This window comes from Alligator mississippiensis, chromosome 14 (assembly GCF_030867095.1).
Source record: "Alligator mississippiensis isolate rAllMis1 chromosome 14, rAllMis1, whole genome shotgun sequence".
Classification (NCBI taxonomy): Eukaryota; Metazoa; Chordata; order Crocodylia; family Alligatoridae; genus Alligator; species Alligator mississippiensis.
The window spans coordinates 20,369,625-20,392,117 of NC_081837.1; the positions used below are offsets into that span (position 1 = coordinate 20,369,625).

At 58.8% G+C, this 22,493-nt stretch overlaps 12 non-coding genes across 12 annotated transcripts; 8 read left to right on the top strand and 4 right to left on the bottom strand.

Moving 5' to 3' along the window:
- Positions 1-880: 880 nt before the first annotated feature.
- On the top strand, positions 881-953 carry TRNAF-GAA (transfer RNA phenylalanine (anticodon GAA)). Its single transcript has one exon. It is a non-coding gene; the product is annotated as a tRNA-Phe (tRNA).
- A 253-nt stretch (positions 954-1,206) lies between these two features.
- Positions 1,207-1,294, bottom strand: TRNAY-GUA (transfer RNA tyrosine (anticodon GUA)). Its single transcript is given in 2 exon segments — positions 1,207-1,242; positions 1,258-1,294. It is a non-coding gene; the product is annotated as a tRNA-Tyr (tRNA).
- A 1,511-nt stretch (positions 1,295-2,805) lies between these two features.
- On the top strand, positions 2,806-2,878 carry TRNAF-GAA (transfer RNA phenylalanine (anticodon GAA)). The gene has a single exon. It is a non-coding gene; the product is annotated as a tRNA-Phe (tRNA).
- A 1,272-nt stretch (positions 2,879-4,150) lies between these two features.
- TRNAF-GAA (transfer RNA phenylalanine (anticodon GAA)) lies at positions 4,151-4,223 on the top strand. The gene has a single exon. It is a non-coding gene; the product is annotated as a tRNA-Phe (tRNA).
- A 253-nt stretch (positions 4,224-4,476) lies between these two features.
- TRNAY-GUA (transfer RNA tyrosine (anticodon GUA)) lies at positions 4,477-4,564 on the bottom strand. Its single transcript is given in 2 exon segments — positions 4,477-4,512; positions 4,528-4,564. It is a non-coding gene; the product is annotated as a tRNA-Tyr (tRNA).
- A 1,511-nt stretch (positions 4,565-6,075) lies between these two features.
- Positions 6,076-6,148, top strand: TRNAF-GAA (transfer RNA phenylalanine (anticodon GAA)). The gene has a single exon. It is a non-coding gene; the product is annotated as a tRNA-Phe (tRNA).
- Positions 6,149-7,420: 1,272 nt separating this feature from the next.
- TRNAF-GAA (transfer RNA phenylalanine (anticodon GAA)) lies at positions 7,421-7,493 on the top strand. The gene has a single exon. It is a non-coding gene; the product is annotated as a tRNA-Phe (tRNA).
- A 253-nt stretch (positions 7,494-7,746) lies between these two features.
- TRNAY-GUA (transfer RNA tyrosine (anticodon GUA)) lies at positions 7,747-7,834 on the bottom strand. The gene is given in 2 exon segments: positions 7,747-7,782; positions 7,798-7,834. It is a non-coding gene; the product is annotated as a tRNA-Tyr (tRNA).
- Positions 7,835-9,345: 1,511 nt separating this feature from the next.
- On the top strand, positions 9,346-9,418 carry TRNAF-GAA (transfer RNA phenylalanine (anticodon GAA)). The gene has a single exon. It is a non-coding gene; the product is annotated as a tRNA-Phe (tRNA).
- Positions 9,419-11,671: 2,253 nt separating this feature from the next.
- TRNAF-GAA (transfer RNA phenylalanine (anticodon GAA)) lies at positions 11,672-11,744 on the top strand. Its single transcript has one exon. It is a non-coding gene; the product is annotated as a tRNA-Phe (tRNA).
- Positions 11,745-12,980: 1,236 nt separating this feature from the next.
- TRNAF-GAA (transfer RNA phenylalanine (anticodon GAA)) lies at positions 12,981-13,053 on the top strand. The gene has a single exon. It is a non-coding gene; the product is annotated as a tRNA-Phe (tRNA).
- Positions 13,054-13,306: 253 nt separating this feature from the next.
- On the bottom strand, positions 13,307-13,394 carry TRNAY-GUA (transfer RNA tyrosine (anticodon GUA)). The gene is given in 2 exon segments: positions 13,307-13,342; positions 13,358-13,394. It is a non-coding gene; the product is annotated as a tRNA-Tyr (tRNA).
- Positions 13,395-22,493: the final 9,099 nt, after the last annotated feature.

The following is a 22,493-nucleotide window of genomic DNA, read 5'->3' on the forward strand; positions in this document are numbered from 1 at the left end:
CACACGCCCAAAAGTACCTGGCTCAGCAACCCAGGACCCAGCACTCCTGCCACCATCACCGTCCCCTCCCCCTCGGCCCTCTGCTCCTTGCCCTGCCACCCGGTGAGCCCTGAGCTCTTTGGCACTCGCACCTGCCAGCCAGGCGCTGCTCTCGCCCAGCTAACACCCGCCACATGCACCAGCCCCAGGAAGGCCAGGCGAGGGCCCGCCAGGTTGCACATCCCACTGGGCGGCCCACCCCACCCCACCCCAACCCAGGGCTGCGGCTGGGCCGCCTACCTCTCCCCTTACATTCCCCATTCGGCTTTCCCCGCAGGCCCCACTCACCGCCAAGACCACACGCCTGTCCCTCTGGGTCAGGCCTCCACAGGTTCCACATGCCTTGCCTTCGACAGCCTGCCTGACACCAGCCCGGCTCCAGAGACGCCTGTCTGAAGAAGGAGACGCACCAGCTGCCGCGTCCCACGGCCTGAGCGCGCAGGGAACGCGCTCGCTGCCCACCCCAAACGGGTCTCGCCCGCAGCCGACCTGGGCAGGGTTTGGCTCGGCTTAGCCGTCTAGGCTTGGTCTCGCCTGCCTGGCACGGCTGCATTGCCTCCAGCCCTGGCCACACAAGGCCAGCCAGTGCCCTCCCAAAGGAGGCCACAGCTGCTGGCCATCAAGCCCAGCCCCTGCCATGTAGCCGGCCCGGAGCCTGGCAGCCGCAGGCTCCCCACGCCGTGCCACTTCTTGGGCCTCCCTTGTCAAGCACGGGCGCTGGCCAAGCAACCGCAGGTCCGGGAGCCAAGCAAGACGCCCAGAGCCCCAAGCCCAGCCTTCCACCTTGGGCTCAGGGCCTGGGGAGATAGGCCCAGCCAGAGCCACCACTCCCCCTCTACCAGCCGGAGTAGCTCAGTTGGGAGAGCGTTAGACTGAAGATCTAAAGGTCCCTGGATCAATCCCGGGTTTCGGCAGCTCTCAGGTCTTCCTTTGGCTGTCGCTGCCTACTCCAGCCTGCCCCTTCTTTGCTTCCTGGCCACCCCTGCCGCCTAACCCACTTGCGCTCCCAGAGACAGGTTCTTTTTGCCATGGGCAGCGCCTCCCAGGCAGGCAGTAGGCCCTTTTGGTGTGCCCTTGCACAACTCTCCAGTGCTCACCTTGCACACAAGCTGTCCCTGCCACCCCCAGGTGCAGAGCTTTCCTGTACAAGCCCCAAAAGGGAGGCGCTCCTTCGAGCCGGACTCGAACCAGCCACCTAAGGATGTCTTGCCCAACCCTCTACAGTCCTCCGCTCTACCAGCTGAGCTACCGAAGGAAACGCAGCCCCCTTCTTTTGGGGCGTCAGGTAACACTCACCCAAAAGCACCTGGCTCACCCACCAGGGACCCAGCACTCCTGCCACCATCACCGTCCCCTCCCGCTCGGCCCTCTGCTCCCTGCCCTGCCTCCCGGCGAGCCCTGGGCTCTTTGGCACTCGCACCTGCCAGCCTCGCGCTGCTCTCGCCCAACTACCACCCGCCACATGCACCAGCCCCAGGAAGGCCAGGTGCAGGGCCCGCCAGGTCGCACATCCCACACAAGGCCAGCCAGTGCCCTCCCAAAGGAGGCCACAGCTGCTGGCCATCAAGCCCAGCCCCTGCCATGTAGCCGGCCCGGAGCCTGGCAGCCGCAGGCTCCCCAGGCCGTGTGGCGGGCCAGTAGGGGGCGCTCCTGCCTTGAGCCGCCCTCCTCACTGCGCCCGACCACCTTCCAGGCTCCGAGTGCCTCCCTGGGGTGCCTCACGTCCGGCCGACCCCTTCCCTGCAGCACACCCGCTAGCCTGGGCTTCCCGCTGCCACCACCCACCCAAGGCTCTGGACTCAATTCTGGCTCTGCGCACCTTGGAAAACACAGGCCTGATCGTCCACTTGGCACTACACCCAATACAGGCACTTGGGGCACTTTCCCAAGTCAGGGCCTTAATAGGAAAGTGTCCCTTAGTCCACAGACCTAAGGGGCCACCTCGGCATAACTTAGACCCACCCCTCAATAAGTCTCCCACACCGGTCACAAAGGAGAACGTTATTGATTACAGGGGGTAGGGTGAAAACAGGGTAAAAGGTAGAGCAGCGTCATGGAAATATCACAGGGATCAATCCCATAGAGCAAACCAGCACGGCTGAGGTAGCCTTTTGATCACGCATCTGAGTTACTGTAAGCTACGGATCTAGTTGGATGTCGAGTAGCTTACTCACCCGCATCATCCAGAGCTGGTTGCAGTTTTGCTCTGGAGGCAGGTCACTCTTTGAGGAGAAAGCCAGTTTCAGATGGTGAAGCTCCTCTGCCAGTTTCAGATGCATCTCGATGACCGCATGGCTAATGGCTGCCTTCTTCCTGGACCGGGCCTTTAAATAACCTTTCTGACCTCAGCAGCCCGGGCCAATCGAAGCTGCCAGTGCTGGCCACTAGCCAACCAACTTACAAAGCATCACGGGTCACCTGGGCCCCTGAAGGGGCTTTTTCCCTCCCCCTCCCCACCGACCAGAGAATCCTCTTCGGAGGCACCAGGCTTTTGTGATCCCCCGCCCTGAGGAATTCAACACCAGCCTCTCACGCTGGCAGAGACAGATTTCTGGAGAGGGACACAGACGGTGGCAATTGTGCCACAGGCCTTGCCACTTCTTGGCTCCCCTTGTCAAGCACGGGCACTGGCCAAGCAGCCGCAGGTCCCGGAGCCAGGCAAGAGGCCCAGGCGCCTGCAGCCCAGAGCCCCAAGCCCAGCCTTCCACCTTGGGCTCAGGGCCTGGGGAGGAAGGCCCAGCCAGAGCCACCATAGGCCCCCTAGCAGCCGGAGTAGCTCAGTTGGGAGAGCGTTAGACTGAAGATCTAAAGGTCCCTGGATCGATCCCGGGCTTTGGCAGCCCTCGGGTCTTCCTTTGGCTGCTGCTGGCTACCCAAGCCTGCTCCCCCTTTGCTTCCTGGCCACCCGTGGGCCAGCCTCACCCCTGCTGCCTAATCCCCTTGCGCTCGCAGAGAGGAAGACTTTTTCGCAGGGGCAGCGCCTCCCAGGCAGGCAGTAGGCCCTTTTGGTGTGCCCTTGCACAACTCAGCAGCGCTCACCTTCCACGCAAGCTGCCCCTGCCACCCTCAGGTGCAGAGCTTTCCTATGCAAGCCCCAAAAGGGAGGCATTCCTTCGAGCCGGACTCGAATCAGCCACCTAAGGATGTCTTGCCCAACGCTCTACAGTCCTCTGCTCTACCAGCTGAGCTACCGAAAGAAAAACACCCCCTCGCTCTTGCAGCATCAGGTAACACACGCCCAAAAGTACCTGGCTCACCCACCCAGGACCCAGCACTCCTGCCACCATCACCGTCCCCTCCCGCTCGGCCCTCTGCTCCTTGCCCTGCCACCCGGTGAGCCCTGAGCTCTTTGGCACTCGCACCTGCCAGCCAGGCGCTGCTCTCGCCCAGCTAACACCCGCCACATGCACCAGCCCCAGGAAGGCCAGGCGAGGGCCCGCCAGGTTGCACATCCCACTGGGCGGCCCACCCCACCCCACCCCAACCCAGGGCTGCGGCTGGGCCGCCTACCTCTCCCCTTACATTCCCCATTCGGCTTTCCCCGCAGGCCCCACTCACCGCCAAGACCACACGCCTGTCCCTCTGGGTCAGGCCTCCACAGGTTCCACATGCCTTGCCTTCGACAGCCTGCCTGACACCAGCCCGGCTCCAGAGACGCCTGTCTGAAGAAGGAGACGCACCAGCTGCCGCGTCCCACGGCCTGAGCGCGCAGGGAACGCGCTCGCTGCCCACCCCAAACGGGTCTCGCCCGCAGCCGACCTGGGCAGGGTTTGGCTCGGCTTAGCCGTCTAGGCTTGGTCTCGCCTGCCTGGCACGGCTGCATTGCCTCCAGCCCTGGCCACACAAGGCCAGCCAGTGCCCTCCCAAAGGAGGCCACAGCTGCTGGCCATCAAGCCCAGCCCCTGCCATGTAGCCGGCCCGGAGCCTGGCAGCCGCAGGCTCCCCACGCCGTGCCACTTCTTGGGCCTCCCTTGTCAAGCACGGGCGCTGGCCAAGCAACCGCAGGTCCGGGAGCCAAGCAAGACGCCCAGAGCCCCAAGCCCAGCCTTCCACCTTGGGCTCAGGGCCTGGGGAGATAGGCCCAGCCAGAGCCACCACTCCCCCTCTACCAGCCGGAGTAGCTCAGTTGGGAGAGCGTTAGACTGAAGATCTAAAGGTCCCTGGATCAATCCCGGGTTTCGGCAGCTCTCAGGTCTTCCTTTGGCTGTCGCTGCCTACTCCAGCCTGCCCCTTCTTTGCTTCCTGGCCACCCCTGCCGCCTAACCCACTTGCGCTCCCAGAGACAGGTTCTTTTTGCCATGGGCAGCGCCTCCCAGGCAGGCAGTAGGCCCTTTTGGTGTGCCCTTGCACAACTCTCCAGTGCTCACCTTGCACACAAGCTGTCCCTGCCACCCCCAGGTGCAGAGCTTTCCTGTACAAGCCCCAAAAGGGAGGCGCTCCTTCGAGCCGGACTCGAACCAGCCACCTAAGGATGTCTTGCCCAACCCTCTACAGTCCTCCGCTCTACCAGCTGAGCTACCGAAGGAAACGCAGCCCCCTTCTTTTGGGGCGTCAGGTAACACTCACCCAAAAGCACCTGGCTCACCCACCAGGGACCCAGCACTCCTGCCACCATCACCGTCCCCTCCCGCTCGGCCCTCTGCTCCCTGCCCTGCCTCCCGGCGAGCCCTGGGCTCTTTGGCACTCGCACCTGCCAGCCTCGCGCTGCTCTCGCCCAACTACCACCCGCCACATGCACCAGCCCCAGGAAGGCCAGGTGCAGGGCCCGCCAGGTCGCACATCCCACACAAGGCCAGCCAGTGCCCTCCCAAAGGAGGCCACAGCTGCTGGCCATCAAGCCCAGCCCCTGCCATGTAGCCGGCCCGGAGCCTGGCAGCCGCAGGCTCCCCAGGCCGTGTGGCGGGCCAGTAGGGGGCGCTCCTGCCTTGAGCCGCCCTCCTCACTGCGCCCGACCACCTTCCAGGCTCCGAGTGCCTCCCTGGGGTGCCTCACGTCCGGCCGACCCCTTCCCTGCAGCACACCCGCTAGCCTGGGCTTCCCGCTGCCACCACCCACCCAAGGCTCTGGACTCAATTCTGGCTCTGCGCACCTTGGAAAACACAGGCCTGATCGTCCACTTGGCACTACACCCAATACAGGCACTTGGGGCACTTTCCCAAGTCAGGGCCTTAATAGGAAAGTGTCCCTTAGTCCACAGACCTAAGGGGCCACCTCGGCATAACTTAGACCCACCCCTCAATAAGTCTCCCACACCGGTCACAAAGGAGAACGTTATTGATTACAGGGGGTAGGGTGAAAACAGGGTAAAAGGTAGAGCAGCGTCATGGAAATATCACAGGGATCAATCCCATAGAGCAAACCAGCACGGCTGAGGTAGCCTTTTGATCACGCATCTGAGTTACTGTAAGCTACGGATCTAGTTGGATGTCGAGTAGCTTACTCACCCGCATCATCCAGAGCTGGTTGCAGTTTTGCTCTGGAGGCAGGTCACTCTTTGAGGAGAAAGCCAGTTTCAGATGGTGAAGCTCCTCTGCCAGTTTCAGATGCATCTCGATGACCGCATGGCTAATGGCTGCCTTCTTCCTGGACCGGGCCTTTAAATAACCTTTCTGACCTCAGCAGCCCGGGCCAATCGAAGCTGCCAGTGCTGGCCACTAGCCAACCAACTTACAAAGCATCACGGGTCACCTGGGCCCCTGAAGGGGCTTTTTCCCTCCCCCTCCCCACCGACCAGAGAATCCTCTTCGGAGGCACCAGGCTTTTGTGATCCCCCGCCCTGAGGAATTCAACACCAGCCTCTCACGCTGGCAGAGACAGATTTCTGGAGAGGGACACAGACGGTGGCAATTGTGCCACAGGCCTTGCCACTTCTTGGCTCCCCTTGTCAAGCACGGGCACTGGCCAAGCAGCCGCAGGTCCCGGAGCCAGGCAAGAGGCCCAGGCGCCTGCAGCCCAGAGCCCCAAGCCCAGCCTTCCACCTTGGGCTCAGGGCCTGGGGAGGAAGGCCCAGCCAGAGCCACCACAGGCCCCCTGGCAGCCGGAGTAGCTCAGTTGGGAGAGCGTTAGACTGAAGATCTAAAGGTCCCTGGATCGATCCCGGGCTTTGGCAGCCCTCGGGTCTTCCTTTGGCTGCTGCTGGCTACCCAAGCCTGCTCCCCCTTTGCTTCCTGGCCACCCGTGGGCCAGCCTCACCCCTGCTGCCTAATCCCCTTGCGCTCGCAGAGAGGAAGACTTTTTCGCAGGGGCAGCGCCTCCCAGGCAGGCAGTAGGCCCTTTTGGTGTGCCCTTGCACAACTCAGCAGCGCTCACCTTCCACGCAAGCTGCCCCTGCCACCCTCAGGTGCAGAGCTTTCCTATGCAAGCCCCAAAAGGGAGGCATTCCTTCGAGCCGGACTCGAATCAGCCACCTAAGGATGTCTTGCCCAACGCTCTACAGTCCTCTGCTCTACCAGCTGAGCTACCGAAAGAAAAACACCCCCTCGCTCTTGCAGCATCAGGTAACACACGCCCAAAAGTACCTGGCTCACCCACCCAGGACCCAGCACTCCTGCCACCATCACCGTCCCCTCCCGCTCGGCCCTCTGCTCCTTGCCCTGCCACCCGGTGAGCCCTGAGCTCTTTGGCACTCGCACCTGCCAGCCAGGCGCTGCTCTCGCCCAGCTAACACCCGCCACATGCACCAGCCCCAGGAAGGCCAGGCGAGGGCCCGCCAGGTTGCACATCCCACTGGGCGGCCCACCCCACCCCACCCCAACCCAGGGCTGCGGCTGGGCCGCCTACCTCTCCCCTTACATTCCCCATTCGGCTTTCCCCGCAGGCCCCACTCACCGCCAAGACCACACGCCTGTCCCTCTGGGTCAGGCCTCCACAGGTTCCACATGCCTTGCCTTCGACAGCCTGCCTGACACCAGCCCGGCTCCAGAGACGCCTGTCTGAAGAAGGAGACGCACCAGCTGCCGCGTCCCACGGCCTGAGCGCGCAGGGAACGCGCTCGCTGCCCACCCCAAACGGGTCTCGCCCGCAGCCGACCTGGGCAGGGTTTGGCTCGGCTTAGCCGTCTAGGCTTGGTCTCGCCTGCCTGGCACGGCTGCATTGCCTCCAGCCCTGGCCACACAAGGCCAGCCAGTGCCCTCCCAAAGGAGGCCACAGCTGCTGGCCATCAAGCCCAGCCCCTGCCATGTAGCCGGCCCGGAGCCTGGCAGCCGCAGGCTCCCCACGCCGTGCCACTTCTTGGGCCTCCCTTGTCAAGCACGGGCGCTGGCCAAGCAACCGCAGGTCCGGGAGCCAAGCAAGACGCCCAGAGCCCCAAGCCCAGCCTTCCACCTTGGGCTCAGGGCCTGGGGAGATAGGCCCAGCCAGAGCCACCACTCCCCCTCTACCAGCCGGAGTAGCTCAGTTGGGAGAGCGTTAGACTGAAGATCTAAAGGTCCCTGGATCAATCCCGGGTTTCGGCAGCTCTCAGGTCTTCCTTTGGCTGTCGCTGCCTACTCCAGCCTGCCCCTTCTTTGCTTCCTGGCCACCCCTGCCGCCTAACCCACTTGCACTCCCAGAGACAGGTTCTTTTTGCCATGGGCAGCGCCTCCCAGGCAGGCAGTAGGCCCTTTTGGTGTGCCCTTGCACAACTCTCCAGTGCTCACCTTGCACACAAGCTGTCCCTGCCACCCCCAGGTGCAGAGCTTTCCTGTACAAGCCCCAAAAGGGAGGCGCTCCTTCGAGCCGGACTCGAACCAGCCACCTAAGGATGTCTTGCCCAACCCTCTACAGTCCGCCGCTCTACCAGCTGAGCTACCGAAGGAAACGCAGCCCCCTTCTTTTGTAGCGTCAGGTAACACTCACCCAAAAGCACCTGGCTCACCCACCAGGGACCCAGCACTCCTGCCACCATCACCGTCCCCTCCCGCTCGGCCCTCTGCTCCCTGCCCTGCCTCCCGGCGAGCCCTGGGCTCTTTGGCACTCGCACCTGCCAGCCTCGCGCTGCTCTCGCCCAACTACCACCCGCCACATGCACCAGCCCCAGGAAGGCCAGGTGCAGGGCCCGCCAGGTCGCACATCCCACACAAGGCCAGCCAGTGCCCTCCCAAAGGAGGCCACAGCTGCTGGCCATCAAGCCCAGCCCCTGCCATGTAGCCGGCCCGGAGCCTGGCAGCCGCAGGCTCCCCAGGCCGTGTGGCGGGCCAGTAGGGGGCGCTCCTGCCTTGAGCCGCCCTCCTCACTGCGCCCGACCACCTTCCAGGCTCCGAGTGCCTCCCTGGGGTGCCTCACGTCCGGCCGACCCCTTCCCTGCAGCACACCCGCTAGCCTGGGCTTCCCGCTGCCACCACCCACCCAAGGCTCTGGACTCAATTCTGGCTCTGCGCACCTTGGAAAACACAGGCCTGATCGTCCACTTGGCACTACACCCAATACAGGCACTTGGGGCACTTTCCCAAGTCTGGGCCTTAATAGGAAAGTGTCCCTTAGTCCACAGACCTAAGGGGCCACCTCGGCATAACTTAGACCCACCCCTCAATAAGTCTCCCACACCGGTCACAAAGGAGAACGTTATTGATTACAGGGGGTAGGGTGAAAACAGGGTAAAAGGTAGAGCAGCGTCATGGAAATATCACAGGGATCAATCCCATAGAGCAAACCAGCACGGCTGAGGTAGCCTTTTGATCACGCATCTGAGTTACTGTAAGCTACGGATCTAGTTGGATGTCGAGTAGCTTACTCACCCGCATCATCCAGAGCTGGTTGCAGTTTTGCTCTGGAGGCAGGTCACTCTTTGAGGAGAAAGCCAGTTTCAGATGGTGAAGCTCCTCTGCCAGTTTCAGATGCATCTCGATGACCGCATGGCTAATGGCTGCCTTCTTCCTGGACCGGGCCTTTAAATAACCTTTCTGACCTCAGCAGCCCGGGCCAATCGAAGCTGCCAGTGCTGGCCACTAGCCAACCAACTTACAAAGCATCACGGGTCACCTGGGCCCCTGAAGGGGCTTTTTCCCTCCCCCTCCCCACCGACCAGAGAATCCTCTTCGGAGGCACCAGGCTTTTGTGATCCCCCGCCCTGAGGAATTCAACACCAGCCTCTCACGCTGGCAGAGACAGATTTCTGGAGAGGGACACAGACGGTGGCAATTGTGCCACAGGCCTTGCCACTTCTTGGCTCCCCTTGTCAAGCACGGGCACTGGCCAAGCAGCCGCAGGTCCCGGAGCCAGGCAAGAGGCCCAGGCGCCTGCAGCCCAGAGCCCCAAGCCCAGCCTTCCACCTTGGGCTCAGGGCCTGGGGAGGAAGGCCCAGCCAGAGCCACCACAGGCCCCCCGGCAGCCGGAGTAGCTCAGTTGGGAGAGCGTTAGACTGAAGATCTAAAGGTCCCTGGATCGATCCCGGGCTTCGGCAGCCCTCGGGTCTTCCTTTGGCTGCTGCTGGCTACCCAAGCCTGCTCCCCCTTTGCTTCCTGGCCACCCGTGGGCCAGCCTCACCCCTGCTGCCTAATCCCCTTGCGCTCGCAGAGAGGAAGACTTTTTCGCAGGGGCAGCGCCTCCCAGGCAGGCAGTAGGCCCTTTTGGTGTGCCCTTGCACAACTCAGCAGCGCTCACCTTCCACGCAAGCTGCCCCTGCCACCCTCAGGTGCAGAGCTTTCCTATGCAAGCCCCAAAAGGGAGGCATTCCTTCGAGCCGGACTCGAATCAGCCACCTAAGGATGTCTTGCCCAACGCTCTACAGTCCTCTGCTCTACCAGCTGAGCTACCGAAAGAAAAACACCCCCTCGCTCTTGCAGCATCAGGTAACACACGCCCAAAAGTACCTGGCTCACCCACCCAGGACCCAGCACTCCTGCCACCATCACCGTCCCCTCCCGCTCGGCCCTCTGCTCCTTGCCCTGCCACCCGGTGAGCCCTGAGCTCTTTGGCACTCGCACCTGCCAGCCAGGCGCTGCTCTCGCCCAGCTAACACCCGCCACATGCACCAGCCCCAGGAAGGCCAGGCGAGGGCCCGCCAGGTTGCACATCCCACTGGGCGGCCCACCCCACCCCACCCCAACCCAGGGCTGCGGCTGGGCCGCCTACCTCTCCCCTTACATTCCCCATTCGGCTTTCCCCGCAGGCCCCACTCACCGCCAAGACCACACGCCTGTCCCTCTGGGTCAGGCCTCCACAGGTTCCACATGCCTTGCCTTCGACAGCCTGCCTGACACCAGCCCGGCTCCAGAGACGCCTGTCTGAAGAAGGAGACGCACCAGCTGCCGCGTCCCACGGCCTGAGCGCGCAGGGAACGCGCTCGCTGCCCACCCCAAACGGGTCTCGCCCGCAGCCGACCTGGGCAGGGTTTGGCTCGGCTTAGCCGTCTAGGCTTGGTCTCGCCTGCCTGGCACGGCTGCATTGCCTCCAGCCCTGGCCACACAAGGCCAGCCAGTGCCCTCCCAAAGGAGGCCACAGCTGCTGGCCATCAAGCCCAGCCCCTGCCATGTAGCCGGCCCGGAGCCTGGCAGCCGCAGGCTCCCCAGGCCGTGTGGCGGGCCAGTAGGGGGCGCTCCTGCCTTGAGCCGCCCTCCTCACTGCGCCCGACCACCTTCCAGGCTCCGAGTGCCTCCCTGGGGTGCCTCACGTCCGGCCGACCCCTTCCCTGCAGCACACCCGCTAGCCTGGGCTTCCCGCTGCCACCACCCACCCAAGGCTCTGGACTCAATTCTGGCTCTGCGCACCTTGGAAAACACAGGCCTGATCGTCCACTTGGCACTACACCCAATACAGGCACTTGGGGCACTTTCCCAAGTCAGGGCCTTAATAGGAAAGTGTCCCTTAGTCCACAGACCTAAGGGGCCACCTCGGCATAACTTAGACCCACCCCTCAATAAGTCTCCCACACCGGTCACAAAGGAGAACGTTATTGATTACAGGGGGTAGGGTGAAAACAGGGTAAAAGGTAGAGCAGCGTCATGGAAATATCACAGGGATCAATCCCATAGAGCAAACCAGCACGGCTGAGGTAGCCTTTTGATCACGCATCTGAGTTACTGTAAGCTACGGATCTAGTTGGATGTCGAGTAGCTTACTCACCCGCATCATCCAGAGCTGGTTGCAGTTTTGCTCTGGAGGCAGGTCACTCTTTGAGGAGAAAGCCAGTTTCAGATGGTGAAGCTCCTCTGCCAGTTTCAGATGCATCTCGATGACCGCATGGCTAATGGCTGCCTTCTTCCTGGACCGGGCCTTTAAATAACCTTTCTGACCTCAGCAGCCCGGGCCAATCGAAGCTGCCAGTGCTGGCCACTAGCCAACCAACTTACAAAGCATCACGGGTCACCTGGGCCCCTGAAGGGGCTTTTTCCCTCCCCCTCCCCACCGACCAGAGAATCCTCTTCGGAGGCACCAGGCTTTTGTGATCCCCCGCCCTGAGGAATTCAACACCAGCCTCTCACGCTGGCAGAGACAGATTTCTGGAGAGGGACACAGACGGTGGCAATTGTGCCACAGGCCTTGCCACTTCTTGGCTCCCCTTGTCAAGCACGGGCACTGGCCAAGCAGCCGCAGGTCCCGGAGCCAGGCAAGAGGCCCAGGCGCCTGCAGCCCAGAGCCCCAAGCCCAGCCTTCCACCTTGGGCTCAGGGCCTGGGGAGGAAGGCCCAGCCAGAGCCACCACAGGCCCCCCGGCAGCCGGAGTAGCTCAGTTGGGAGAGCGTTAGACTGAAGATCTAAAGGTCCCTGGATCGATCCCGGGCTTCGGCAGCCCTCGGGTCTTCCTTTGGCTGCTGCTGGCTACCCAAGCCTGCTCCCCCTTTGCTTCCTGGCCACCCGTGGGCCAGCCTCACCCCTGCTGCCTAATCCCCTTGCGCTCGCAGAGAGGAAGACTTTTTCGCAGGGGCAGCGCCTCCCAGGCAGGCAGTAGGCCCTTTTGGTGTGCCCTTGCACAACTCAGCAGCGCTCACCTTCCACGCAAGCTGCCCCTGCCACCCTCAGGTGCAGAGCTTTCCTTCGAGCCGGACTCGAATCAGCCACCTAAGGATGTCTTGCCCAACGCTCTACAGTCCTCTGCTCTACCAGCTGAGCTACCGAAAGAAAAACACCCCCTCGCTCTTGCAGCATCAGGTAACACACGCCCAAAAGTACCTGGCTCACCCACCCAGGACCCAGCACTCCTGCCACCATCACCGTCCCCTCCCGCTCGGCCCTCTGCTCCTTGCCCTGCCACCCGGTGAGCCCTGAGCTCTTTGGCACTCGCACCTGCCAGCCAGGCGCTGCTCTCGCCCAGCTAACACCCGCCACATGCACCAGCCCCAGGAAGGCCAGGCGAGGGCCCGCCAGGTTGCACATCCCACTGGGCGGCCCACCCCACCCCACCCCAACCCAGGGCTGCGGCTGGGCCGCCTACCTCTCCCCTTACATTCCCCATTCGGCTTTCCCCGCAGGCCCCACTCACCGCCAAGACCACACGCCTGTCCCTCTGGGTCAGGCCTCCACAGGTTCCACATGCCTTGCCTTCGACAGCCTGCCTGACACCAGCCCGGCTCCAGAGACGCCTGTCTGAAGAAGGAGACGCACCAGCTGCCGCGTCCCACGGCCTGAGCGCGCAGGGAACGCGCTCGCTGCCCACCCCAAACGGGTCTCGCCCGCAGCCGACCTGGGCAGGGTTTGGCTTGGTCTAGGCTTGGTCTCGCCTGCCTGGCACGGCTGCATTGCCTCCAGCCCTGGCCACACAAGGCCAGCCAGTGCCCTCCCAAAGGAGGCCACAGCTGCTGGCCATCAAGCCCAGCCCCTGCCATGTAGCCGGCCCGGAGCCTGGCAGCCGCAGGCTCCCCACGCCGTGCCACTTCTTGGGCCTCCCTTGTCAAGCACGGGCGCTGGCCAAGCAACCGCAGGTCCGGGAGCCAAGCAAGACGCCCAGAGCCCCAAGCCCAGCCTTCCACCTTGGGCTCAGGGCCTGGGGAGATAGGCCCAGCCAGAGCCACCACTCCCCCTCTACCAGCCGGAGTAGCTCAGTTGGGAGAGCGTTAGACTGAAGATCTAAAGGTCCCTGGATCAATCCCGGGTTTCGGCAGCTCTCAGGTCTTCCTTTGGCTGTCGCTGCCTACTCCAGCCTGCCCCTTCTTTGCTTCCTGGCCACCCCTGCCGCCTAACCCACTTGCGCTCCCAGAGACAGGTTCTTTTTGCCATGGGCAGCGCCTCCCAGGCAGGCAGTAGGCCCTTTTGGTGTGCCCTTGCACAACTCTCCAGTGCTCACCTTGCACACAAGCTGTCCCTGCCACCCCCAGGTGCAGAGCTTTCCTGTACAAGCCCCAAAAGGGAGGCGCTCCTTCGAGCCGGACTCGAACCAGCCACCTAAGGATGTCTTGCCCAACCCTCTACAGTCCTCCGCTCTACCAGCTGAGCTACCGAAGGAAACGCAGCCCCCTTCTTTTGTAGCGTCAGGTAACACTCACCCAAAAGCACCTGGCTCACCCACCAGGGACCCAGCACTCCTGCCACCATCACCGTCCCCTCCCGCTCGGCCCTCTGCTCCCTGCCCTGCCTCCCGGCGAGCCCTGGGCTCTTTGGCACTCGCACCTGCCAGCCTCGCGCTGCTCTCGCCCAACTACCACCCGCCACATGCACCAGCCCCAGGAAGGCCAGGTGCAGGGCCCGCCAGGTCGCACATCCCACACAAGGCCAGCCAGTGCCCTCCCAAAGGAGGCCACAGCTGCTGGCCATCAAGCCCAGCCCCTGCCATGTAGCCGGCCCGGAGCCTGGCAGCCGCAGGCTCCCCAGGCCGTGTGGCGGGCCAGTAGGGGGCGCTCCTGCCTTGAGCCGCCCTCCTCACTGCGCCCGACCACCTTCCAGGCTCCGAGTGCCTCCCTGGGGTGCCTCACGTCCGGCCGACCCCTTCCCTGCAGCACACCCGCTAGCCTGGGCTTCCCGCTGCCACCACCCACCCAAGGCTCTGGACTCAATTCTGGCTCTGCGCACCTTGGAAAACACACGCCCAAAAGTACCTGGCTCACCCACCCAGGACCCAGCACTCCTGCCACCATCACCGTCCCCTCCCGCTCGGCCCTCTGCTCCCTGCCCTGCCTCCCGGTGAGCCCTGGTCTCTTTGGCACTCGCACCTGCCAGCCTTGCGCTTCTCTCCCCCAACTACCACCCGCTACATCCACCAGCTCCAGGAAGGCCATGTGCAGGGCCCACCAGGTCACATGCCCCACTGTGCTGCTCACCGCACCCTACCCCACCCCACTCCACCCCAAACCAGGGCTGCGGCTTGGCGTAATGCTTCTGCCCTTACACTCCCCTCTTGGCTTTCCCCAGAGGCCCCACTCACCGCCAAGACCTGTCCCGCCGACCAGGCCTCCTCAGTTTCCACCTGGCTTGCCCTCCACAGCCTGCCAGAGCCCCGCCCAGCTCGAGTAACGCCTGTCTGAAAAAGGAGACGCACCAGCTGTTTTGTCTCACTGTTGGGGGCATTTTTTCCTGGTTCGTTAGGCGGAGGCTGAAACAGGCCATTCGAATATGAACTTGTAGACTTAGTGTATTGAAGAATGCATTCTGGACAGAGTCATGCACTAGTTTCAAAAATTGTGCAGGAGTCTGACCCTGTACATTGAACAAAGCAGGTTAGTATAAGAAACGTTACATCATAAGCTGAGCAACAGTATATACCAATCAGCACTGGCCACGATACAAGTACATTTGCACATGTCTATAACTTGTTGACTGCCTGATGAGGCTGGTTTGAACTAGTCTGTGACCACAAGGTCATGACCTGGCTACGTGACTTGCTCACTTACAGGTAATGGCAGACTGGAACCATTTACTTTTTCCCCTTTAAACCCTTGTTGACAATGACGGGTAGATGCTGTCGAACAGATCCGTAGTGGGCATTGACACTGCAGCTCCCCAACGTTTCCACGCTCTCTCCATTACAGTCACGCAGGTGACGCTCAGGTTTCATTAACTTGGGGAGAGGTGTCGAAACAACTGGAAGAATGTGTTTTCACCTATAAGGGATACTCCTGAACCCGAGTCCACTTCTATTTTGCTTGCCTTTCCATTCATTTAGTGGGGACAAGTCTAATGTGTGAGTGGTTTTGCAGTGAATACTTTTGCCGCAGTGTTTTTGTCTCCTGGAACTGGCCCTCGAGCAGCAAACCCTCTCTGCGTGGCCCTTCTTCTTGCAGGCACGATACTCCGTCTTCCTGATGCTGGCTCCCTTCGTCTATGTTGGCCGCCACAACTGAAACATGTCTGTGGATTAATCTGCTTACGTGATGCAGTTGGTGAGGGTATGATGCACTGATTTTGCTGGTGATGATCTGATTCTTGATCTTTTTGGAGGAAGCGGACATGACTGGAGAACACCTGGCCAATTTCTCTCACATTATGGGATGCTGCTTCAGCTGCCAAGGTTTTTTCTTGTTCAGTAGCCAAAGTCAAATTTGAGCAGGAAACGTTGGATTGCTTTATCTTGAACCCCACAGACAAGACAGTCATGAAGCAGTCATCCAGGAGACCCCCACTCTCCCAAAATTCGGCAAGGGGGTGGAGCTCAGCCATGTGATCTGCTATGCCTTCGCTTGCCCTTTGGTCCCATTTAATAAATGAAATCTCTGCAGGGTAACAGATGATCGTGGGCAAAAATGGGCCTTTAGTGGGGCAGTTAGTTCAGCATAAGACTTAGTGTTTGGTAAGGCAGGTGCTGGGGGGGAACGGACAATGGCAAATATTTTGGCACCGCAGACTCTCCGGAGCATCGTGCGCTTCTGTGCTGGATTTTCCAGTACGTTGGCTTCCAGGTAATCGGATAGCCTTGCCGCTGGACAGCCCCAAGGAGCTGGCTGCTCACATCAATTGTACGGGCCCCAGTGTGACCATTTTAATTAACATCAGCCATAATAGGGAGAAAAGAAGAAGAAGAAGAAAACTTCCCTCTCATCACAAAACACAGCCTGGTCTCAGAACGTCATCCCACAATCTAGGGGGGCCTTTTCAGCAAAGGATCCCATGCTCATTGCCAGATGCTATGTTGTGAGTTCAGCGTCAATGCTCTGGACACTTCTGGGTTGAACTAATAGTAATTTATTATGATAACTATCTTGAATCATATCCAGATGGATCCAACAATTGCCCTCAGTAGATATATGCATAACGTATACTTGCTCTGCCGCTGACATGACCCAGCCCAGTCCCGTGCAGGGAGAGGCACCAAGAAAGCCTCTGGCTCCTCATGGCAGAGAGCAGGGAGTCCCCAGAGCTGCAAAACTGCCCCAAAGTCACTGAATCCTACAGTGCTGAACAGCAGGGCTTTGGCCTTCAAGGGACAGTACAACAAAAACACAAGAAGACACAACAGCACCTGTGCGGCAAACTTCACTGATGGCTTGCTTCATTTTTGCAAAGTGCTCTGGCAGCTTGGCTTTTGCTCCACTGTGTGCACACTTGCTTCTGCAGACATAACTCGGGCCTGAGCACTTGTGAGAGCCTTTGCTCTGCAGATATCCACAGCCAGGGGTAGGGTGATGGAGGGGTTTCCAGCAGCTTTTCTTTGAGTTTGCAGGAAGTTATGCTGAAGATAATTTAGTCCCTCAACGTAACATCCTCAGCAAGTGCAAATTCACAATGCTGTGCTCTGCTTCTGAGCTCTGAAACAAAATCATCTATCCTTCCACATCCCATTGTACCTAAGTTGCCAGAACTGCTACCTTTCAAAGACAGGGTTTTTCCCAGGTTGGCAGTAGTTCTCGAATGCTGCCATCACCTCTGGAAGGGTTTTGTTATTAGAGTCTGCAAACACGCCCTGTATACTGTCGTAAATACCTAGGACTTTATCCCAATGCAGTGAAGCCTGGCTGCAATTTTATAATCCTCTGCCTCTTCCTCAGCCTTTGTGACTGCAAGGTGTAACCTAAGCTTCTGTTCCCATCTCCTCCAATTCTCCCCAAGATTTCCAGCAAAGGAAAAATCTGGGGGAGGTTTGAAATGCTCCATTTTTTCTCTTTGAACGACAAGCTTAAGCCCCTTAATCAGGCTGCTGATGACTCCTCCAAGAGACAAGTCACTTGTGACACCTTATAGTGTTTGCTCTATGCCACTGGGTCCCCGGGATGGGGGACTGACTCAGACCTCTGTGCAGTGAGTTCCCATCTCCCCATGATGCAGGGCTGGCGGCCCCCCAAGCCCTGGGGCCAGGCAGGGCTCCTAGAGCTGGGCCCTGGGGATCCCAGCGGTTGGTTGTTACCACCTGTCTCAGGTAAGTCCCCACCTCCCAGCTCCAGGTCCCAGGTCTCCTCTGCAAATTTGAACAAGGTGCTTTTCACCCCCTTGTCCAAGTTGCTGATGAAGATGTTGAACAGTGCGGGCCTGAGGACCGAGTCCTGGGGGACCCCACTGCCCACGTCCCTCCAGGTTGAAAATGACCCGTCCTCCACCACTCTCTGGGTGCGGTCCCTCTAGCCAATTTGCGACCCACCTGACTGTGCAGGCATCAATGCCACAGTCGCTTAATTTTTGGATGAGAATGGGGTGAGAGTCAGTGTCGAAGGCCTTCCTAAAGTCCAGAAAGACTATGTCCACTATGACACCTGCGTCCAAGGATTTTGTGACTTGGACATAGAAGGCAACCAGGTTGGTCTGACAGCATCTACCTGTAATGAACCCATGTTGGTTGCCCTTAAGCATAATCTCCCCTACTGGTCCCTCACAGATGTGCTCCTGGATAAGAGCGTCCTGAGGACCAAGGTAAGACTAATGGGCCTCTAGTTTCCTGGGTCCTCCTTCCTTCCTTTTTTGAAAATGGGGACCACATTGGCCCTTTTCCAATCCTCTGGCACCTGGCCAGAGCACCACGAGTGCTCGTAAAGCTGTGCCAGGGCTCCCGCAATGACCCCTGCTAATTCCCTCAGCACTCTGGGGCAGAGATCTTCTGGACCTGCTGCTTTGAACATGTGCAGCCCCTCCAGAAATTCCCTAACTTGGTCCTCCCTGACCCTAGGCCTGGCAGTGCCTCTCCTGAGTCCACCCGGGATCCCAGTGGGGGGATGTCCCAGTCCCTGCTCAGAGAAATGGAGGCAAAGAATTTGTTAAAGAGGTCAGCTTTATCATCTGGTGCAAGCACCAGATTGCCAAGCGTGTCCTGCAGGGGCCCCACGTTACCTGGTACCGTCTTCTACCCAGTATGTATTTAAAAGAGGACTAATTCTTATCTTTGATCTGGGTTTGCTAGTTCTGTCTCCGTCTTGGCCTTCCTAACAGCCCCGCTACAGTATCGAGCAATGGAGGTGTAATCCTCCTTGGTGATGGCCCCTCCCTTCCACTGGGTGTAGCCCTCCTTTTTAGCTTTCAGATGCTCCTGAATGCCTTTGGTGAGCCATGGGGGCTTTTGAGCACTCTTGCCCCCTTTGATTCGCATTGGGGCTGTCACCCTTTGGGCTTGGAGGATCATCTTCTTAAGGAATGACCACTCATTCCCAGTGGTTTGTTATATGCCATTGGCTCCCAGGGATGGGGGACTCACTCAGACCTCCATGCCTTTGGGGTCCTGCTCAAGTAACCATTCAGCAGAGACTGGTGGGGTGGGAAACAGCTTTGTCTTGATTAGCAACAGGAGTCATCAACTCACATGCTTACATCATGTAGGGAGAACTACAACTACCCACCACCACAAACTGCACCCGCAGGGCATCACAGCGAGAGACTGGGTGGTCCCATTGCTGCCCCTTGAAGGTACATGCCATATACCACAAACTGTGCTCACATCCAAAGGAGCGTGATGGCGAATCCAAAAGAACTTGCCCAGGCTTCCCCAGCAGGTACAGGGAGGGTAAGCCCAGGGACAGATAGGTACACGTGCCCTCTCACCTGTCCCAGCCTCCCCTGGCCTGGCCCTGGCACACTCCCTCTAGGAAAATCCCAGTTTGATCCTGCTTAGTTCGATCCTGCCCTAGTGTGGTAAAAATGTTTCATGATCCTTTGTGCAAACTGCACAAGGTCTAATGGTTAAACTGTGAACTGCTTTTTTTCCTACAGTAGAAAAGCAGTGTCATAATAAGGAACAGTCTGGCTAAACGCTCGCTTATGATAAGACTCAAGGCCTCCTGTTGGAACACACAAATTAACTCTTGCTCTGCACATAACTCATGTTACAACCATCATACTTGCTCATTGCCCTAGAGTTACACCAAGATACAAGGTTACTAAAAGGCATTAATTTTGCTGCAGTTCCTCTTTGAACTGCGCATGCGGCAGGCCTGTTTGCCGCAGTTCCGTGTTAGGACTACGCATGTACTAAACTTTGCAGAAAAATGTAACCAATTACAAATTGCCACGCTGGAATCTATTGTTCATGTTAGCTATAAAAATGGAACCTCGGGCACGGCTCGGGGTCGACTTTGCTTTGAGCAGCTGAGCTCCTCTGTCGAACTTGTTTGCAAACAATAAACTCGAGTTGGACCCAGCCTGAGTGTGTGACTCTCTCCTTGAGGTAAATTGGACAAGCCTCCAGGGGCACGAAACTAGCATTTGTGCAACACTAGGGTGCTCAGAAACAGTGCACCATGACCGCCCTGGTCTGGGCCCTGCTCCTCCTGGCCCTGCTCACACATGAGTGCTTGGGGTAGGGCTGGGGCTGGCAGCAGGGGTAGAGTCAGGGCCCTGGTGCCCAGTGCCAGGTGCCCCAGAGCCGGGTTGGCCCTGCCAGCTAGTGCTGCTGTGACTTGGCTCAGTGTGCTGTCATCTGGATGTGCTTGCACACATGCACCCAGGAGTTTTGCCCCCGAAAGGCACGTGTAGACGCTCCCACTGAATCTCCTATGCTGTAGGCAAGACCTTCTGTCCTGGGTCTAGGGGAGCCTTTGGAAGCAGCTCATTCACTTACTATAGCTTGGATATTGCTCTGCCTTACACCAAGGCTAGGGAAAGCACCTGCATGGCTCCATGATACAGGGAACACAGTAAGGGAGGAAATGAGACTCAGGCTGCCTGCCTTCTCTAGGACACAGTTGTCTTAATATTTTTGGTTGGGGGCCTGTCTATATGTGGACAATTCCACAGCACCTTGGCTCCCTGGCCCTAGGCCTAACTTAGGATGTAGATATGGTCCATTTCTTTACAAAGCAGAAAGATCCCAACAAAAATGGCAGGAAGCGTTTAGCATGAGAAAAGCCATTGCAGCGCTGGCTAGCTGTGGCAAAAGGCCATGTCAACAAAACCGCTTTAGCATTCTTTGAGGCACACTTTCTTTTTTAAAGAATGTTTTTATATTCCAAGCCAAATCAGCCAAATGAAGTACAGATCAGCGAGTCAGCCCAGACCCATTAGTGGCCCTACACCGGCAAACATCCTCCACCCTCACCAAGGGCTTCAGATATTTCCAAAGTCTTTTGGCAGTTATCCTACGTGCAGGCCCAAGCCCAGAGGCTTGGGGGTTGGATGCCCCCAAGTTTTGCCTGCCCTCAGCCATATGACCGCAGAAGCATGCAAGGGAGGAGCCTCCCATTTCTATAAAGTGGGCTTTAAGCCCCAACACCTTGGCAGGTACTAAACCACACCAGAAGAACAGTTTCCCCCTGAAACACTTAAGGAAAACTGCCTTCATGGACCCAGATACATGATGTTTCCCCTGCCAGGAGCAGCCTCTCTGCACCCCTGCTCCCAGCCCTGCCAGCCTGTCCTGCAGCAGGAACGCTGCGTGCGACACCCCCAGTTCCCCCACACACTGACAGTATGAAAAGCACCATACCTCTCCCTGTGTCCTCCCGGAATTGGACAGCGGCGAGCCTCTGTCTGCGTGCCCACGTCACCCAGGCAGAGGGCCCTGGTTTGGGTGCTGGCGTGCACCAGGTGGGGGCCCTCTGCCTGGATGCTGGCTTCTGGTCTTGGGGGCAGGATGGTCTGGGCCCCAGTACTGGTCCCAGGACAGTGCCTTGGGGGCTCCGTTGCCCACATTTCTCCAGGTAGAAACTGACCCGGCCACCACCGCTCTCTGGGGGTGTCCCATAAGCCAATTTTCTACCCACCGAACTGTGTAATAACCTACAGTGCAACTGTTTAGTTTATTTATCAGAATTGGCTGTGACACTGTGTCAAAGGCCTTTTTAAAATCTAAGTAAATAACATCTACCTCTCTTCCTTCAGCCAAGCATTTTGTGACCTGGTCATAAAATGAAACCAGGCTAGTCAGGCAGGATCTCCCTGCTATAAACCCATGGTGATTGCCCCTTACCATTATTTTACCTGCTGGTCCCTCACAAATGGGATTCTTAACAATATTCTCAAAGGTCTTGCCAAGGAGAGAGGTGAGACTAACCAGCCTATAATTACCCCGTTCCTCCTTCTGCTTCCTGAAAGTAAGAACCACATAGGCCCTTTACTTATTACCCCATCAGTGCGGGCCCAAAGACCAAGCCCTGGGGTACCCCACTGCTCACATCTACCAGTTTGAGTACAACTCGTCCACCACTACTCTCTAGGTGCGCCCCATCAGCCAATGTTTTACCCATCCACCTGTGCATGCATCAATGCACAGTCACTTAATTTATAGATGAGAATGGGGTGAGAGAGTGTCAAAGACCTTCTTCAAGTCCAGAAAGACTACGTCCACAATGACACCATCATCCAAGGATTTAGTTACTTGGTCATAAAAGGCAATCAGGGTTGGTCTGGCAGGACCTGCCTTTGGTGAAGCCATGCTGATTGCCCCTGAGCATGATCTCCCCTGCTGGCCCCCACAGATGTGCTCCTTGATGATTCTCTCCAAGAGCTTCCCGAGCACCAAGGTGAGGCTTACTGGCCTATAATTACTTGGGTCCTCCTTCCTCCCCTTCTTAAAAATAGGACAACATTAGCCATTTCCCAATCCCTCGGCACCTGGCCAGATGACCATGAATGCTCAAACAGCCAGGCCAAAGGCTCCGCGATGACAACTCCCTCAACACCGTTGGGTGGAGGGCATCTGGACCTGCAGATTTAAGCCCTTCCAGAAGATCCCTAACTACATCTGCACTGACTGAAGGCTTGATAAAGCTATCCCCAAGATTGTCCCTACATCTGGTAGGTGGGATATCCTGGTCCCTGTTCAGGAAAACAGAGGCAAAGAAACTGTTGAAAATATCTGCTTTCTTGTCTGGCGTGGCCACCAGATTACCTGTTTCTGCCCCCAGGCCCTCCACCAGCCAATAAAACGACACGGGTGCAAATGACATGGCTGCAAACACTTGCAGGAGTTTATTATGGCAGATGTGCAGTGATCATATCAACCAGCTGAGAAGGACCGGATGTGCGGTATATCGGCCCAGCACGTACAAGCAGAGCCACCTGAGCTCTCATGTGCTGATCCAGAACAGCAGGTCTTCCTTCACTTACCTGTGCTGTGCCCAGTGTCTGGCCTTGCAGGTTTTCCCAGCAAGCTGCCCAGCCTGCCCTCACATGCAACAGCGCAGGAAGGCCCAGGTTATCTGCAGGAGGGTTCAGAGACAATCCTGGGCAGGAACTGGAGAAGGGACTGATTTTGTT